A 10,897-nucleotide genomic window follows, 5' to 3' on the forward strand; every position below is an offset into this window, starting at 1 on the left:
GCATCCTGCACTTGAAAGTCTTTTAAGCTCTGTCAAGTTTATTATAAATCCAAGGTATCTGTATAACATGATGAATGTTTATCTTGGATCTTTCCTTTCTAAATCATATGTGTCACATCTGCAACACTTCCGGTTCTTACTGTTTTCTGTGTGCTGTGCATTCATCTTACCACTGGTATGATTTGAGGCCAAATACAGATAATTTTTAAATGAAAAAAACACCCTAAAACTAGAGTAGGAGGGTAAATCCCACTCATCTTTTAAATTGTATTCCAAAGTATATGGCTATCTAGGTATGCTAAGTCACTGGAAAAACCTTGTTCTTTAAACACACCTGTGTGTCTGTACTGCAATATCTTTTCAAGCTACACAATAACTTCAGAGGAAAGTTGAAAGAGTTGATTGTTTTCCACTAGGTGAACATTTGCAAATTAAAATGACAGCAATACCCACCAAACCCCATTAGCAACTTGGGGTCTGTAATTTTTTTTTTTTTTTAGCATAAAATTCCATTTTTAAAATTGCTAACTTCTTAGGTAACAGTATCCTTGCAGTATGGGTAATGCATATTTGATTCCAAATTTAACATTCACCTGAAGTACACCTGAAGCAAAATGAATTCTAATGCATTTATTTTGTTCCACCAAACACTTAGGAGGGCTGTAAATTGTCTTAGAATACATACTTGGAAGTATGCTGTGGAACATAAAAGCTACAAAAGAATAAGTACTTCTTCACAGGATGAAGTCAACTTTTAAGATGCTGGAGAAGAAATAAACCAGTGTTTTTCAGACAATGAAAGATTCAGTCTTTGCAAAGTAAGCTGCACATTTTTGGTCTTGTTTTTGTTTTGCTTGAATGGTTGTCTTGTTTTGTATATTAAGTAAAAAAATTAAGTAAGATAAACCTATGTTGTGGTTTAGCCCCAGCCGGCAACTAAGCACCACTCAGCCGTTTGCTCACCTTCCCTGCCCCACCCCACCCAGGTGGGATGGGGGAGAGAACTGGAAAAAAACTTGTGAGTTGAGATAAAAGCAGTTTAATAGAATAGCAAAGGAAGAGGAAATAATATCACTGTTAACAGAATATGCAAAAACAAGAGATGCACAATGCAACAATTGCTTACCTCCCGGTAATCAATAGCCTGTGCCTGAGCAGCAATTCCAGCCCCTTGGCCAGCTCCAGTTTTATATACTGAGCATGCCACTATATGGTAGGGAAAATCCTTTTGGCCAGTCTGGGTCAGCTGTCCTCACTGTGCCCCCTCCCAGATTTGAGTGCCCTTCCCCGCTGGCAGAGCATGGGAAGCTGAAAAGTCCTTGACTGAGAATAAGCACTACAACTACTTAGCAACAACTAAAAACATCAGTGTGTTATCAACATTATTCTCATACTAAATCCAAAACAGAGCACTATGAGCTATTGGGAAGAAAATTAACTCTTTCCCAGCTGAAACCAGGACAACTGAATAGAGACGAGGATATTTGGATATTGTCACTGGAAGGTTTTACTGAAATGAGTGACATGTTGCCTTTGTACAAAAACAAAAAGCTTCTCTTTCAGCAGCATCTTACTGAAAAATAAATAGGAAAAACAGGGAGCAGTTCTTCGAAGATGGAGCAATTAGCTTTGTCACTATACTGTCCTATGAAAGTACAAGCCATGAGTTACTTTTGTTTAATGGTAATTGGAATGACAATTAAATTGCATTAACTTGTTTTAATCACAGTTTGTTCGGTAATTAATCATACTGATGCATTTTTCTGTGTTACAAAGGTAAGAACAGCAGTATTTCTGCCTTCTTTCATTGTGTCCACAGTCTTGATCCATCTTTAAGGGAGAATGGAGAATGCAGGCCATGAAAAGATTAAAGTATTTGTTAAGAGTTCAGAATAAAAAAAATGGCAGGAACTCTTAAGTATTGTAATAAAACTTTGGAAGGAGCATATGGAATACTGGATACTTCTCTTTTTCTTAGAACTGATCTATCAAGGTCCAGACAGTTTCTCTGTGCATCAGGATCAGATGCAGTGTACCACTCCCTGCCTTCCTCAACAGAAAACTGTCCCACCCCCAGAAACCTGTTATCTGAACAATCCAAGCCCAAAAAGCTTGTTACCTAATGTTACTTCCTCAATTGTGTATGCTGTTCCTCTCCTTTTCAGATACCTTTATGATAAAGTGATTTGTGGAAGTGTATTGGTCTGCTGCTGAACTAATGCTAGTTACAATGGTACCAGCTTTTTTCTTTTTTTTTTTTTTTTAATTTAGAGCTAGAATCTGTCAAGTGAGAAAAGAGGTTTTCTAGCCAGAGCGCTTTGGTCACTTAAAGTTACTTGGTCAGCTGTAACGTGGTCTTGGGCTATATAAAAGCCACTGGGCAAAGCTTATTTGATAGTTTTCCTATTGCAGTTACTATTACAATGCAAGGTTGTCTTTCTGCAGTAAGTAAATATTTGCTATAGCTCAGTTTTAATTCCTTGTCCTTATTTACAGATTTTTAGTGGTCTTTCTTCTGTCTTAGGTCTGATATATCCATTTCCTAAAAAAATCGTAGCTTCCTTTTAATGAGGCCACTTAAGATAACATAAGGCAGACGGTAAGTTGAAGCATACAAAGATGTGCAGAATCTGCTTGGACTATAGACGAGCTGATTTTCTCATTGCCAAAAGGAGGAAGACTTGCTCCTTCAGCTTGGACTGGGTAATCCTGCTGCCTTCTGCCTACAAGTTCTAGTACTTCTCAGGCTTTGCTATTCATTGACTTAAGAGAAATTTGTCAGTCTTTCTGCTGGATTTCTGTTATGTTTTAGAAAGCTGAATCAGATCACAGAAGGATCAAAGAAATACCAGAGCCAGCAGAAAGTAAGCACCAGAGGCCTGCAGTCAGAAGCAGGAACTCTTCCGTTTCTGGCAGTGAGTGTGACTAATACAATCAGCTCACTGCATCTTAAGGATTTGTAGCCTAAGAGCTCATTTAGCCATCTTCTAAATGAGTGGGCAACTCTCTGTTTGTGACAGGCTGTGTAGAAGGGAGAGGAGACATATTTTGCTGAAGTCTGTTTCAACTATTAGTCATTTAAGATGGCCTGGAAGGTGTTTAGAACAGTTTGAAATAATTTTATCAATTACTTCATTAAAGATGCTTCCATTGTTCACATGTAAGGAAAAAATTTAATGTATAGATATCTCACTGTTTTAAACAAAGAAAATACTTGTTGGTGCTCTATCTTTTTGATGAAGTGGGCATGATAATAGCTCTGTGAATGGGGGCTGTAGTGCTTCAAAGAGAAAGGCTGGCTTGTGGTTAAGATATGTATTTGTGAAGAGGACTTAAAACTCTAGAATCAAGTGCCTTGGGTTCTGATGCAACTGTTGGGCTTTGTGCAAATCATTTGATATCTTTTTCAGTTTCTTGTGTATGAAGTATGACAAGTTTGTCTCACAAAAGTAATTGTAAGGATAAATTTAGTAATGAATATCAAGTACTCAAAATAGTATGGCTATGAGCTTCCTGAAAAAAATCCAGTAAGCTTCTTAAAGAGCACCTTTATTAAGCATATGTAGTTCTTTATACTTTTTTATTAAAGCAACCCTTTTAAATAACCACATGTCATGATTTCCAAAGCAATCTAGTCAATTTAAGTACATATTCTTTTCCAATTTAGTGAAAAGTGTATTAAATCACTAAGACCCATTTAAACATCTCTACTTGGCTGTTAATGAACCTTTAGTTGCATAAAGGTTGGTTGTGATCAGTGGCTTAAAGAAGGGAAAGTTTGTTTTACAGTTTGATAAAAGGACCCTATTTTTACAGGCTAACACTGATAGCAGTACCTTAAAGTACAGTACCAAAAGGATTTCACTTTTCATTTTTAAGAAATCATGTCTGACCTTAATCCTGCTCCTATTGATAGTTAGTATATAGAAGTTGTATTCCTATGATTTTTTTTGTTTCATTTGAAACTTCTTTTAGGAAAATAACCAATATGAAATATAAATAATAGTAAATCCTTAGTGGCAATGCATGTTTTTCATTCTGATGTGTCAGAATGAAATATGGATGTATATGGCTATATATTATGCTTATTTAATACACTGAAGGAGAATAGAATTGCTTATAACTACTGTTGATGGGCTAAGGAATACAGAAAGAACATAGAATTTTGAACTTGAAATCAGTGGAAAAGCAGATTTACTGAAGGAAGCATGTTGAAAGCTTAAAAAAAAAAACATATGCACATTTTGCACATTCCTGTGCAGGAAGAGCACATGATGCACCTGTGGTGCACACGGCATTGGGAAGATCCTATTTAATAGGCTTAATTGTGATCTGTATCTCCAAAGGCTAGTTGCTGAAACAGGTAACTGGCACTGAGGCCAGCTTGTCTGGAACAACTTCTGTGCATGCCACACTCTCCAAAACAGAGCAGGTATACACTGCATCTGGAGTTGTTTCTTAGCTGTGCTAACTTCCCTACCATATCCAGGAATTACTGGGAGTGGAGGGAAAGTGGTGTTATTTGGCGTATCCAAAAATATCTTGACAACTATTGCACAAGCTTAATACTATGAATTAGCAGATTCCTGTGTCCAGGGAAGTTCTCTGGCAGTGTTTCATTTTGTGAGACACCTGAAGCTATAGATCACTGAAAGGAGAAAAATTTGGAGAAAGACCCCCAAGGTAATGTAAGGACATGAAAAAGACTGAAGAAATTTTAAGTATTGCTGTCATGACAGATTTGACCCAAATATTATGGGGCAAAAAAAAAGAGGCGGAGGTAGACAGAAAATGTTTTTGTGATGTTCTGTAGACATTCTTTTGTAGGTGGTTGTAACATCAGCAGTAGTGCTAACATATATGGACAAATGATTGTAAGAGAGCAAATGAAGATGCCTGGCCATTTTATGACTCATAGATGTCTGTGTGTCATAACTGTAGTCACAGCTTTCAGGAAGGCACAGTACTTCAGTATTTGCCTATTACCTGTGTGCATGAAGAAAAAGCAGTGATCGCATGTTTCTTTCCAGCTGGGTAAGATTGTCATACCATTCAAGAGATGGAGCTCATCAGTCTTTCTGTTGGTCACTACATAAAAACTGGGCACCCCAGACTCTTCCCTAAATGGTATAATCTAGCCACCAAGCAATCCACCTTTCCCCCACTATTAGTCTAGGCTTCATTCTGTCTGATAGTCTGCCATGGACTGACTAAATACAAAACACATTATTACACTTTTAAGTGCCAAAAAGCAAGCAGTATCAATTGTGAAAAAAGTAGAATTACAAAAATCTTACTGCTTTCATCATTTCAGTGTCTGTAAAGACAGGACTGTAGATCTTAATGACTGTTTTGAACTTGATACTGTGTGTAAAATCTGGTGATTCAGATCATAAAATAATAAAACATTCAGAGGGCTTTTAGTCACAAAATTGTAGGAATAATATTGAGTTTCAGTCTTTCTTCAGGTTAAGCTAGTGAAAGCTGCTTGAGGTCACAGGTAGGTTGTGGGTTTTTTATTTCGGTTGTTTCAAAATCCATAAAGGTTTATGAATCCTCTGTCATAATAAATATTGATTCTTCAAGAAAACCTGTCTACTTTTGACATTACAAGGTTATTGCTTCAAATTATGCTGGCAGTGACCCTTGTAATACTTTGTTTCCGATAAGGTTATGAAGATTTAATGACAATATAATTTTCTGTGCAAGTGGAACTTAACTAGTTAGCTTTTTTATTGATGATGCACAAAAACAGATTACAGTTGAGCTCATTTTTATTATGTATTTGGTTCTGCATGGCTGATAGGAATAAACATTAGAGTGTCATTCAGTCAAGGGCAAATGGTAGTGAATATACAACCGAAAGAAAACCTTTCATGGCATTTTTTGACCGAAACTGGATTTTTAACTAATTCTTTAAAGCTAGATACAAACATCAACAAGTGATACAAAAGATGGTGAAACTCATTTGAAAACAGAGCAAGTAAAAAAGTAAAAAGAGTTTTAAAGGAATATTTTCAGTTTGAAATATTAGAACGTTCTTCTCAGAAGCTCTCTCAATTCTTTAAGGATCTTCTTGCTCTCTGGTATACACAGGTGCACCATTTCCCTTTGTGTTTCAGAATGAAGAATAGGACACCCAAGCTCATAGTCTGGTCTGCAGGGCACAGGACTGCTGTTTACCATGCAGATGCAAGGAAAATCCTGTTAAATACTTGGAGTAATATTTCCTTTTCCTGGGATCAGAACAGATTAAGACTTTGAACTAATTTTTGGGAGTGGGGAGGAATGTTTCTTTTCCTAACAGTTCATCTCACCAGATGTGGTTCAGATTGCTTCAGCTTGGCAGGTGGGAAATGTATGAGCTATAGTAATAAAGACTTAATTTCTTGACTGTGGTAGTGGAACACCCTGAGGGGAAGGAGTTTCTAAAGAAACGGGAGATCAAGTTTAAGCCTCCTAATGCAGTGCTAAACGTCACCTCTTACAATAAGGAGGAGCTCAGATGAGAGGTGGAGCAGTTACTAAAAGATGGTCTTATTGTGGAGGAAGTGCAGCATTTACCAAAAGTGATGAGAATTGAACCATGGTGGTGTTACCAGGCATATGATTAAAGGATCCAGATGGTCCTTTCATGAAAATTACATTTCTACCTGTAGCTTTCTAAGGATCCCCCACGTTAGGCAGGGGAATCTATAGACAGTTGGTGCTTGAGAACCTTTATCTTGAAATCATCTCATTTTTTTACTTGAATTTACTGTTGATACTCCATTTTTTGTTTTGTTTTGTTTCCCTGCTAATTCTATTCACATGGTATTTGCATGGAATTTTTTCACTTCTATTTGCCTGTAGTTTTTATGAAGACTACAAGGGGTATTGTTGAAATTGCTGTAGCAAAATCTATCAGCTGGTGCTGGCAGAAATAATTGTATACATCACTTGTGCTTTCAAGTGTTTCAGTGGTAGCAACCAATTTTTTCTATCACGAGGTAGCTAGCTAATGGTGGAGAGGTCATCTGTCCTGGAAAGATCTGATCAAATTGCTGTGCTTTCTTTGCAATATGTTTAAGGCTTATTTTATTGTAGAACTTTTTTCAAACCCTTTAAATGTACCCTGAGGAGAGTATCGGGAAGATTGTACAGAGTCAGCCACAGTTCACTGAAAATACAAGAGTTTAACAAAATATGTTGTTTACAGTTTTTCCTTCGGGGGTAGCGGAAGAAATTGAAGAAAATGTCCAGAGGGCCTGGGTATCTCCTCATTAAAAATGTCGACTTAAATCCCAGTATCTAACACTGAAAGTAACCTGCTGTTTTCAGCCCACTTCACTAGTATTGCATAGGAAAGAAACACACTTGAACAATTCTGCCTCATTCAATCTTAAATCTGTACTGCAAAAAATCTGCATGCTGTCCTTCATAGCTGTTTATGCGCCTTTTATATATGATGGGTTAAACTTGCCCTCTGAAGCTCATTAAGTTCCTTTATAGCTTTGCAGTACCTTGTTAGCATTTTTTAATCTTTTGTACATTGTTCTAATTTTATGGTCACTTTTTAACTAGATGAACTTCTACTTTCTCAAATATGCTTCTTTGTAAGAAGTGATTACGGCTATAAAGACTTAAACTTCTAACTTGATTTAAGCACTCTTTGCTGGGGTTTTTTTCTTTAAATTGTGCTCACGTTGTCTACTCTTTCTTCATGTGTTTTTAATACTTTACATATAGCTTATGTTTACATCTACTGCCTAATAATTCTTTTATATTTCAAGTTAGGAATATGAATAAGCAGGTATTTCTGCAATAATAACATGCCTTACTGAGAATATTAATACAGTTTATCAACAGGAGTCCAAACCATGAAATGGGCTTTGCTGCGTTTGCTATTTTTAGCAGTGCTTACTTGCTTCAGTTAGCTCCTTTATGAACAAAATATGAACCAAAATTACCAGTGCAGACAGGTTATATAAATACCTGTGGAAAAATATGTAAATGCGTCTGAAGATCTCGCTTGGCTGTACAACATTACTTTTGAAAGGAAGTTTAGTATTCTTTCTCCAGGCAGTGCAAGGGGTATTGGTCTCAGCTGTGGAACACAGCATTACGGCTATTCCACATGATGGCTGCAGATAGAAGATGATGACAAACTCCTAGCCTACACTGTAGGAATGTACTTTTTGCATGTTTATGTCCTTGTACTGTTGTAGCAGTTCCAGATGGTCTCCTCTGAGTGACCATCATCTGTGGCCCAAGCATGCCGTAACCAGGAATGCTTAAAATGCAGTAGTAAGGAAAGGTCATTAAGCTAACCAAACTGAAGCAAGGGTAAATAAATGAGAGTTTAAACCATAACCCTGAGATCTGTGCATCATCTTCCCTTAATTTCTAAATTCTATAGGTTGTTTCAGAATCAATGTGTTAAAGAGGTATTGCAGGTTTTCCAGTCTGTATAGGTTCTTAACAGCACAGTTCCTTAAAACCTATCAGGAGTCATTCAGCAATCTGACTAATTCTTATGATGCGATCTCAACATCTCTCCTGGAGAGAACTGTGGGCAGTGAAATGTCTTGTTTTAGTAGAAATTTTTCTGCTCCCACCTTATCCACCCCTCTGTATTATTCATGTTGTTATCCATTTTCCTTAAACAACAGCAGGATCAAGAAACTAAGTCATGTAGTTAGTGTGAGACAGTGAGATTTGTGATAACCATCATTTCCAGGAGAGGTTGATTCCATAGTCAGCTGCACAGACACACGTTGGTGTGGTGGGATATATATGTGGTTTTGGTTTGTTGGTTTGGTTTGGTTTGTTTTTTTCCTGGGCTCATCATCAAACTGAGAATTTAATTTACTTATTTAAAACCTGCTTTATGTTCTGAAGCATTCTTTTTATGATCCTTCCAAGTATTTTTTGTGATGGTATATTGCTCTATATGAGAAGCCACTCTTTTTTCTCAGTTTTCTTAGCAATGCTACTTCAGCCGTGAGGTTGCTAGAGAGCAACAGAAGTCACAGCATCACTCTTTGGATATGAGATGGTTGCCATGACAATGCTCCCAGCTGCTTCTTGTCCCAGATGAGAAAATAATTTTTAGATTCCTATATTACAAGGTTAGGCTACAATGCTTTAAACCAAACAGTATAGGAAATTGATTCAAATCAAAGATCAACACGTTGCTTGTTAAAAATCTGTGGGCTGATAATCAGCTAAAATTGTTGAATCAAATACTTGTGCAGGTACTTCTCAAATATTTTTTGCTATTTGTTTTTGATCAGATACTTGAGGTAAAACTGGTGCATTGAGATGGAAAATATTTTCATCTTACTATTTAGTAGATACTATCCTGAAAGCTGACTGATATCTGGCTAAGTAGTGTTTAAAATATGACCTGAGTTTGAATCACATTTTGCAACATGCCAAATCTTGATCAAACCTGAAATGCTAGATAGTTTTAAGGTTTATTATCTCTGAAGTTCAGACAGTTGATGATAGAGGTATTGGTTGTTTTGGTGGTCTCCAGTCAATCTCACTTTGACCAGGATTATCACCAACACTAGTTAGAGTTCAGCCATGCTGCGTTTAGCCAGTATGGAGGTTTCACAACCCATCTGGGAAAGCTCTTTCCATGCTGGGAACATGTTGGTTCACTCCTTGTGAACAAGCTTTCCCAGATGTCCAGTTTGAACCGCCCAAGTCACAGGTTGCGGTCATTGCACCATGTTATTGTTAGGCTGTGTGATTAATCATGGTAAGCTCAAAAGCCTGGTGAGTTTCAGATGAATAGTGACAGAGGAACTCTAGTTTTAACCTCATCAGTGAAAACTGGAATACACAGACTTGACTGCTCCTAAGAGTACCGAAGGAGAATAATTAGACCATTGTCCCTGGTATGAAACCCAAAGAAACTCTCCCAGAACTCCTTGCAGAGTGAAGTATTGCTTGCAGAGAACTCGCTATAGGATGCAGGGGAATGGTTTAAAGCTCATTATGGGATGCTTTTAATGGGACTGTGGGAATGTGTGAGACTGACTATGGAATGTTTAGAGGAAAGACTAAAGGTGGGGAAAGAGAGTAGTATAGCAGGAAGGAACAAGCCTGGTTTGTTTTCTTTCTTCATCAGTCTATGCTGGCTGCTTTTCATCACCTTATCATCCCCTATCTTTTTCAGTTCTCATATTTTCTCTTATTTCTCTTATTTTCTGAGGTTTGAAATGTTTATTTCTCTAAGTTTTTCCCCTTTTTAAAAGATAGGCCTCTACTATGCCCACTGAAGTCCCCTGGGACCGCCATGACTTACAATTGTAAATCATTCAGAGAGGACATTTGCTAGTCCTTAAGGTGCCTGTAGAATTTGCCACTTTGAAAATACCTAACTTCTTCAGTATCTTTGAGATGTTTTTCACCTAATCTGGCCTCCAGTCACACTCCTCCATTAAAATTAATTTCATTAGGTATCTGACCACTGTTTATGAAGTCTGCAACAAAAAAAGTCATAAAATCTGTGCCATTTGCCCTCCTCTCTCATTAAATAATGGATTTTTGGTTTTGACTTTTTGTTTCCAATGCATTTACAGAATATTTGTGTGGTTTTTATGTCCCTTGCTAACTGTAACCTTTTTAATATAAAAAATTTAAAATAAATGTTTGACAATGAGGGTGGGGAGACACTGGCACAGGTTGCCCAGAGAGGTGGTAGGTGCCCCATCCCTGACAGCATTCAAGGTCAGGCTGGACAGGGCTCTGAGCAACCTGATCTAGTTGAAGATGTCCCTGCTCATTGCAGGGGGGTTGGGTCTCTTCCAAACCCAACTATTCTATGATTCTACAATCCTAACCTCTAATTTTATCCTAGTCTGTTATTGTGTTATTCCTATTATCACTCTTAGGAATTTGTCCT

The sequence above is a fragment of the Phaethon lepturus genome, unplaced genomic scaffold (assembly GCF_000687285.1).
Source record: "Phaethon lepturus isolate BGI_N335 unplaced genomic scaffold, ASM68728v1 scaffold48529, whole genome shotgun sequence".
Taxonomy (NCBI): Eukaryota; Metazoa; Chordata; class Aves; order Phaethontiformes; family Phaethontidae; genus Phaethon; species Phaethon lepturus.